This window comes from Phacochoerus africanus, chromosome 10 (assembly GCF_016906955.1).
Source record: "Phacochoerus africanus isolate WHEZ1 chromosome 10, ROS_Pafr_v1, whole genome shotgun sequence".
Taxonomy (NCBI): Eukaryota; Metazoa; Chordata; class Mammalia; order Artiodactyla; family Suidae; genus Phacochoerus; species Phacochoerus africanus.
This window is the reverse complement of record NC_062553.1, coordinates 45715820-45724797: the sequence shown is the minus strand read 5'-3', so window position 1 is coordinate 45724797 and position 8978 is coordinate 45715820. Positions and strand designations below refer to the sequence as shown.

Below are 8978 nucleotides of genomic sequence, written 5' to 3'. Positions count from 1 at the left end.
TTAAGCTCTTTCAGTTCATTCTACAGCTGCTTCTGTCATGGTGACAGAGCAGCAGGGAAAAAACCATGTTTAGTTTGCCTTGGTCCTGTTACAAATTACATGACTCGTTTCATTTGGTTTGCGTGAATATCCAGACATAATATTGGCAATTCTATTTCACACCCCCTCAGTTTTAAAACTGATGCAAACTCAAAAGAGTAAGTAAGCCAATGTATTAACAAACCAAGTAAACTTGGGTAAAATTTTTCCTAAACTCTCAATAATATTAATCATAATTCTTTTCTTAAGAATTCTTAGGAGACCTTTTCTTTTTTCTTTTTTTTTCTTTTTTTAGTACTCAATGAATTTTATTACATTTATAGTTGTACAACAATCATCACAACACAATTTTATACCATTTCCATCCCAGACCCCCAGCCCTTCCCCCACCCCACAACCTGTCTCAATTGGAAACCATAAGTTTTTCAAAGTCTGTGAGTCAGTATCTGTTCTGCAAAGTTCATTGTGTCCTTTTTTTAGATTCCGCATGTAATTGATAGCATTTGATGTTGGTGTCTCACTGTCTGACTAATTTCACTTAGCATGATAATCTCTAGGTCCATCCATGTTGCTAAAAAATGCCAGTATTTCGTTCCTTTTTATTTATTTATTTATTTATTTATTTATTTATTTATTTATTTGTCTTTTTGACACTTCTTGGGCCGCTCCTGCAGTATATGGAGGTTCCCAGGCTAGGGGTCAAATCGGAGCCATAGCTGCCGGCCTACGCCAGAGCCACAGCAATGGAGGATCCTAGCAGCATCTGCAACCTACAGCACAGCTCACAGCAATGCCGGATCCCTAACCCACTGAGCGAGGCCATGGATAGAACTTTCGTCCTTATGGATGCTAGTCAGATGAGTTTCCACTGAGCCACAACAAGAACTGCATGAGAGTGAATTTTAATGTGGGTGTCGATCAGTGCGGGTGAGTGGAAATGTGTGTTATAGAGGAGGGTATATGTGAGAATAAAGATGGCTGCATGTGCAATTTGTTTCCCTTTTCCCTTTGAGAAGGGCGCTCCAGTTTAATCTGGGCTGTCTTAGAGATTTATTTGATTGACAGAATGCATTGGAAGTAATGATATGCAACTTCCAAGTCTAGACCATAAAACAGCCATGTCTTCATCCCCGGCTCTCTTAAAAATGCTTACTTTGGGGAAATTATTCCCTCTGAGAACCCAGCTGGAGAGGCCACATGCAACCACATGGAGAGGCCACATCTTGGTACTCTGATCAAAAGCCAGAAATCAACTCCCATGTTAAAGCCAATATAAGTTTCCAGCCTTGTGAATGAACCCTCTTGGACACCCAGACCAGAGGAACTTAACAGATGAACAGAGCCTCAGTTGACATCAACTGCACCTGCATCAGAGACCCAAGTTAGAAACAGAGTATTCTATACTTTCAGATTTTTGAACAAGTGTTTAGAATTGCATTCCCTTGATATAAGCTTTTCCTTAGGAGGTAAAGGCCTAGTGGTCATTCACACCCATTGTATTAGCATAGATGATGGTGTGAAAAAGTCTATTCTGGGAAATCTCAGTGGTTTAACATACTGTGTGTTTATTTTTCCATTATAGCACATATCCCACACAAGTTGGCGGGGGTTCTATTCCACCAAGTTACAAAAGGATCCGGATTTCCATATTGATAGAAGCACATCTATCTCAGAGCTACATCTTTTGTTTGGTTTGGTTTGGTTTGGTTTTTTTTGTTTTGTTTTGTTTTTTAGGGCTGCACCTGTAGCACAGGGAAGTTCCCAGGCTAGGGGTGGAATCAGAGCTGCAGCTGCTGGCCTACACCACAGCCACAGCAACTTGGGTTCTGAACCACATCTGCAACTTACACCACAGCTCACAGCAGTGCCGGATCCCTAACCCACTGAGTGAGGCCAGGAATTGAACCCACATCCTCGTGGATACTAGTGGGGTTTGTTACCACTGAGACGCAATGGGAACTCCCTCCATCTTCTCAACCACAAGTTCTCCCTGTTTGGAAAAAGAGAACACTGGAGAAATATATAATAAAGTCCAAGGTCATACAAATAGTTGGCAGTAGAGACAACATTTGAAGTCTAGGCAGTCTGGCTACAAATTTTGATAAACTAGAAAAAAAAATTATAGGGTAGCAACTGGAGCAAGGCAGAGTGTATTTTCCCAAGGAGCTTCACAGAACTGCATCATCACCATACTGAGATGCTAAGGAGCAGAACCGGATTCTCCACCTTCCACGCTGAGAAATATCATTTCATCAGCTATGGACTTTTTGACCAAAACCAAAATTGATGGGATGGGGATGTACAGTTCTCTCAGTGGCAAGAGAGGAGAAGATTGAGTATTTACAAACAATACAATTTAGCACAGTTACTAATCCTTTATTGGCCTTACTCCGATGCAAACCAATTAAAGGGAGGTACAAGGTACAAGCATTCATACTTTGAAACTAATGGCTAAATGCAAAAATACCATCTATGTTTTTCATTTTTGCAGAGTAGTTTTAATATACTAGTAATTAGTGAAATCAAGCTTGATAGTATTTCCTCCTTACCCTCTCTATAAATGGCTTTATTTAAATAGTGTACTAATTTTCCCACTGTACAGATCCTGAAGTAAATGAGCATGCAGTAATGACATTTAGATCTGGAACTGCACAACCCATAATTAAAGTAACAGTGAGAAATGACAGTAATTTCTTTGTAACATCAAAACCTATAAAAGTGAATTTATCACCTCTCTGGACAAATGACAGTATCATTAAATCACCAGAGTAATGCCCTGAAATATACTCAACAGATATGTTGGCTTTTTGTATCATCATAATATTGTTAGTCTGCCTGGCAGCTAGGTTTACCCTAGTTTCCATTTGAAAAATGAGAAAAATAAGTTTTCCTGTAACAGAGCCAGGCATAAAGTAAAACTTCTTCCATTACCCACTCTCCTTCCCCTCTCCCCAATATTCAGTGGTGCGAAGTTTGGAATTCTTTCGAATTATGTGAATTTTTATCCTCTGTTCTTCAAATAATATTTACATACAAGGGTCAGAATTAGAACAGTCATCCCAAAACTCACTGCCAAAAGGGAAGTATGAACCATGAAGAGTGTGCGTCTCTGACCAGGAATGTCTCTTATCCACTCTCAGCACCTTTAACTATCTCACTCAGCACCTGACAGTCTTTTTCAGAATGTTAACAAATCTCTGGCACTCTGCAATAAGCCACTCTATCAGTGTCCTTAGCTTTGTACAGGTGCCCTAATGTTCAGTCATCCTGTGACCATTAGTTATCCATCCATCACATCTCATAAACGTGGGAATAAAAGAGTCAACACTTCCAAAGGAATTTTATTCCAGCTGCCAGTGTCCATTTCCCACCTGTTTATTTGATAATCAGCTCAACTTTATAAGGAGGGGTGTGTATAACTACATTCAAGGCAAAGCACAGTGTGATTAGTTGCTGAGTTCTCCATCTTTCAGGGATATTGTGTCAATTCATCTCCACATCACAGTGATCTGACCTGCTCTGGGGCATGAGCCAGAAAATATTGGGGGAAGTAAAGGATAAAGTAAATTGCACAGAATTTCAATTCTTAGAGGCATGTTCTTCAGCTGAAATCCCCTCTTGTTCATGAATCAGCATTGAGTCTAGAAACCAACTGATCTAAGATTTCAATAAATTAAGCCTGAATTCTCAGATGTAACCTCCAGTCTCTTCTATATTTCTCCGCTTTTCATATGTAATAGAAAGAGGACTTTTGCCTGAAGACATGCATCAGAATTAATTACCACTGAATAAAAGTTTAAGAAAAACCACCACGCACTTAATAAAATGACTCAGCACTGAGGAGCTGACAACACCAAATGCTGACAAGGGTGTGAAGCAGCAGGAACTCTCATTCATTGCCAGTGGGAATGCAAAATGGTGCAGGAACTTTGGAAGACAGTTTGGTAGTTTCTTACAAAATTAAACATACTCACAAAATATGATCCAATTGATATTGAGTATGCTCCTTGGTATTTACCCAAATGAGTTGATAACTTATGTTCACACAAAAATCTGCACATGAATATTTAAAGCAGCCTCGTTTATACATTTTCAAAACATGGTGGCCACCAAGATGCCCTTTAAGAGGTAAATGGATAAATAAACTGGTACATCCATACAATGGAATATTACAGTGATACAAAGAAATGAGTTAAGCCACGAAAAGACATGGAGGAACTTTAAATGCATATTGCTAACTGAAAGAGGCCAATCTTAAAAGGCTACATACACAATGTAGGATTCCAACTATATGATGTTCTAAAAAAAGAAAAATCTGTGGAGACGGTGAAAAAAATCAGTGGTTGCTAGGGCTTTAGAAGGACGCACTTGAGGAGGGATGTGAATAGACAGAGCATGTAGAACTGGAGGCAGGGAAACTATGCTGTATGATACTGTAATAGTGCTTACGTGTCAATACACATTTACAAAACAACACAGGGAGTGAACCCTAAACTATGGAGTTCACTCATTAATAATGCATTTATATTGGCTCACAATTATAACAAATAATTATATACCTCTTCCCACTAAACGTCTTGCACAATAATCCAAGATGTTAGTAATATGGAAAACTGTGGGAAAGGGAGAAGTATATGAAAACTCTGTACTTTCTGCTCTTTTTTTCTGTAAACCTAAAACCGTTCAAAAATTAAACTCTAGGAGTTCTCGTGGTGGTGCAGTGGTTAACGTATCCAACTAGGAACCATGAGGTTGCGGGTTGGATCCCTGGCCTTGCTCAGTGGGTTAAGGATCCGGTGTAGCCATGAGCTGTGGTGTAGGTCACAGACATGACTCAGATCCCACGTTGCTGTGGCTCTGGCGTAGACCGGCAGCTGCAGCTCCAGTTCAGCCCCTAGCCTGGGAACCTCCATATGCTGTGGGAGCAGCCCAAGAAATGGCAAAAAAGACAAAAAAAAATTAAACTCTATTCATTTAAGAAAAAGGATTTTAAGATCAAGAGAGCTGTGGGGAAAAGGAATGAAGTTACAACATATGGCATCATAAGTTAAAAATAATCAAAATGATTCCTTGTTATACATAGTAATAAATTTCATCGTGCTTTACTTTTTATTTCATATTTCATAATAATCCCAGATATAGTCAGGAAAAAAAGATAAATAAAGAGTGGATACTGAAATAGTATTCACTAAGGAAAGTGTTAAAAGCTATATGTCTTTTGGAATTCCCTGGTGGCTAGAGGTTAAGAACTTGGCATTGTGACTTCTGCGGCTTGGGTTCAGTCCCTGATCCCTTCCTCATGCCGCAAGCATGACCCCCCCCAAAAAAAACTGTGTGTTTTTTAAAATACAGTGTGTCTTTTAAAGAAACACATATTTTTAAAAGTATGTTAAATAGTTACTCATACTGCCTCCTGCCATCACCTTAGTTAAAGGTACCTATTATCTCTTGCCTAGAATACTCATTCACTTATTTGTTCCACATGTATTGAGTCCTTACTATATGCTGGGCATTGTCCCAGATGTTTCAGTAGAACAAGAGATACAGATAAATAAAGCAAGACCTCTGAGTTCAAGGAGCACACACAAGCTAGTGAGACAAGTGTGTTTAGTTCTGTAATAAACATGTCAAAATCTCAGCAGCCTAACACAAGTAAATTTCCAGTGTATATCAGTCTAATGTGGACCATTGTGAGGTGGAGCAGAGGTTGTGAGGGGGTGGGTACACCACAGTGACTCAGAGACTCAGAAATTTAGGCTCTTTTTACTTAGTGGCTTCATCAACTTCAAGGTGTAGCTTTAAAAATTACCGTAAAGGGGGAAAAGGAAGCCAGGATGAGGAAGACTGTGTAGCTTTTGTCCAGATAAGCCTCCCTGTTACATACATCACGTGGCCCCAATCTAATTATAAATGAGGGTTCAAAATACCATCTTTTTTTTTTTCTTGCTTTTTAGGGCTGCACCTGGGGCATATGAAGGTTCGCAGGCTAGGGGTCAAATCGGAGCTACAGCTGCCAGCCACAGCCACAGCAATGCAGGATCAGAGCCATGTCTGCCACCTGCACTGCAGCTCACATCAACACCAGATCCTTAACCCACTGAGGGAGGCCAAGGATTAAACCCACAACCTCATGGTTTCTAGTCAAGTTTGTTTTCCATTGCACCATGACGGGAACACCCCAAAATATCATCTTTCTATTTGGCCAGGAAGGAATAAAAGGGATTAAAATGGAACGTAGTATTTTCTCTGTCGTACAGACATATAAGAAAACATTTATAATCAGTACGGTAAGTGACATAGCAGTGATGTGTGTAAGTAGTCCTATTTTATTCAAAGGAGGAATTTCCAAAGACTTTAAATTAAAAATCTTATAATTCAACTTATTTCTTAAAAATAAATGCAAATTAGAGGATTGCTCCTGAACATTTTAACTGCTCTCCAAGTATTTTAGCACCTTTTTGCGTGACCCTCCACTTTCATTTTCTCAACCCGTGTCGAGTACTTTATTTTATTATATTTTTTCTTTTTCTTCTTTTTCTGTTTGTCCAGTATTTTAAAGTTTCCCATTTTGAATGAATTAGCAAGATATGGCATGTAGCATTTGACCTTGGGATTTCCTCATATCCCACATGCATTACAAATCTGGGGACAAGTTTTTTAGCAAATGCAGTAATACTACCAGTACAAATGACCTCCAGATGACACTGTTAAAAGATATAGTCAGAGTTCCCGTCAGGGCTCAGTGGTTGACAAACTTGACTAGTATGCATGAGGACAAGGGTTCCATCCCTGGCCTGGCTTAGTGGGTTGAGGATCTGGCATTGCTGTGGCCATGGCGTAGGCCAGTAGCTGTAGCTCCAGTTGGACCCCTAGCCTTGGAACTTCCATATGCTGAGGGTGCAGCCCTACAAAAAAAAAAAAGAAAGAAAGAAAGAAAGAAACTTACAAAGTTCATAATCTTTATCAAACATACTCTTCCATCTGTATTTTCTGCCACTGTCCATCTGGGTTCCAACATGCCTAGCAGCTAGTTATTCCCTGACCACAAGGTGTTTTTTTTTGTTTTGTTATGTTTTTTGCTTTTTTGTTTTCCCACATCTCCTTGCCTTTGAACATGCTGTATCAGCTAGATGTGAGTGTAGTAAACAGATATTTCCAGCAGATGGGATTTGACACAGGAAATTAAACACTTAGGAAATGACTGAAGGGCTGGAGGAGGAAGTGTCACGGGGCTGCTCATGGAATTGATTATTTCAAAGACACACCGGATGCTGACAACTAGACCTAGGTGGGCCAATTCCAGTTCCTGCAATTACTCCAACCCACTATGCACTGGACTTTAGACCCACTAGACACTAGACTATTAAGTCTAGCTGCTGCTACAACTACTTTGAAACTCTATTATCTCTTAGGGATTTTTTTGCTATGGAAAAGAGCAGCAAGAAATGATTCCTACCACAGAACCCCATTCCAAATCTCCCATCAAAACATCCAATTGGCATCTACCTTTAAACTCTATCATCTCTTGGAATTTTTTATACTGAAAAGAGCAGCAAGAAAATGATTCCTACCACAGAGCCCCATTCCAAAATCTCTCATCAAAGCATCCAACTGGCATAACTTCATTTGTCTTCGGACCTGTTCTACCAGGAGGTCTGGGAAGCAGTTTTCAGCTCTCTGTCTACCATGGTTCAGAAATGCAAATAGAAAGAAGTAGGGAAGAATGCTGAGTCATACCCAGAACATGGAACATGCCTGATGCCTGGTTGCATTTCACACCTCTTCTTTGCCTGCTACCATCCCAAACACTAACATCCAGCCATTGTATTTTCTTCAATGAGATGATAGTCCAAGCTGTTAGGACCACAACATCACTCAATTCCTCAGGATACCATTCTCATAAAAGGTATCAAAGATAAAGAACACATAATGCCTTGAATCTATAGGGAAAGCAATCATAGAGGGTAATGCCTGAATCCATGCTGCTAATATGAGATGAATTCTTGAACAGGAAAAGGTTGCCCCTAAGACGACCCACCTACTTTGCGGGATGCCCAGGAGTTACAATCTGCCCTTCCCCCTTTATATTTAAAGAGTAGACTAGTCTCACCTGCACTAGCAAGAGATGAAGATGCATTAATCCCCCTCAGTTGAGTTCTCCACTAGCTAAGTGGTCTAACCTCAAAAATCTGCCAACAGTATTGCTACCCAAGAGACTGAAAAATGTGGATCTTTAGCTAATTCTCTGCTTGATTAGGAAATAAAGATACATGAGTCACAGGAAAAAAAAATAGAATGTCTTGGATTCTGAGTGAATCTGCGTGAATGGTACCGCCTGAAATTTTTCATCACAGCAGCTCCACTGTAAATCTTCCACAAACATAATTCTGCTGTGATCCTCTTCTCTCTATCGACCCACCAGATTGTGTACATTCAGAAAGCAAAACTCTCTTCTTACTCTAAGTATTCCTCTTTTCTTTTTCCCATGTCCAGGTGTAAAGTCACCTTAGAAAAGTCTGTTAAAGTGAATGAATGAATAAATGAATAGATAAACAAGCCTTTCAATCACAGATTTTTAAAAAATTTTTATTAGAGTATAGTTGATTTACAGTGGTGTGCCAATTTCTGCTGTACAACAAAGTGATCCATATATATATTCTATATATGGGATACAGACACACACATATTCCCTTTCTTATATTACTTTCCATTATAGATTTTTATGTCATTTTTGTTTAATGGCATCAGAGCAAAGATGGGAATTTCTGGAAATGTGAAGAAAATGTTTTGTGAAAATTTTAAGTATATAGGTGATCCTTTTAAACCATTCTCTTTTTTAAATTTTTTAAATTAGGGTGTAGTTGATTTAAAGTGTTTTCCAATCTCTTCTGTACAGAATGGTGACCCCATCACATATATATGTATGCATTATTTTCCTC

General features: G+C 39.2%; 1 non-coding gene across 1 annotated transcript; it reads left to right on the top strand.

Moving 5' to 3' along the window:
* Positions 1 to 7968: 7968 nt before the first annotated feature.
* On the top strand, positions 7969 to 8114 carry LOC125110445 (U12 minor spliceosomal RNA). Its single transcript, XR_007130622.1, has one exon. It is a non-coding gene; the product is annotated as a U12 minor spliceosomal RNA (small nuclear RNA).
* The last annotated feature ends 864 nt before the right edge of the window (positions 8115 to 8978 follow it).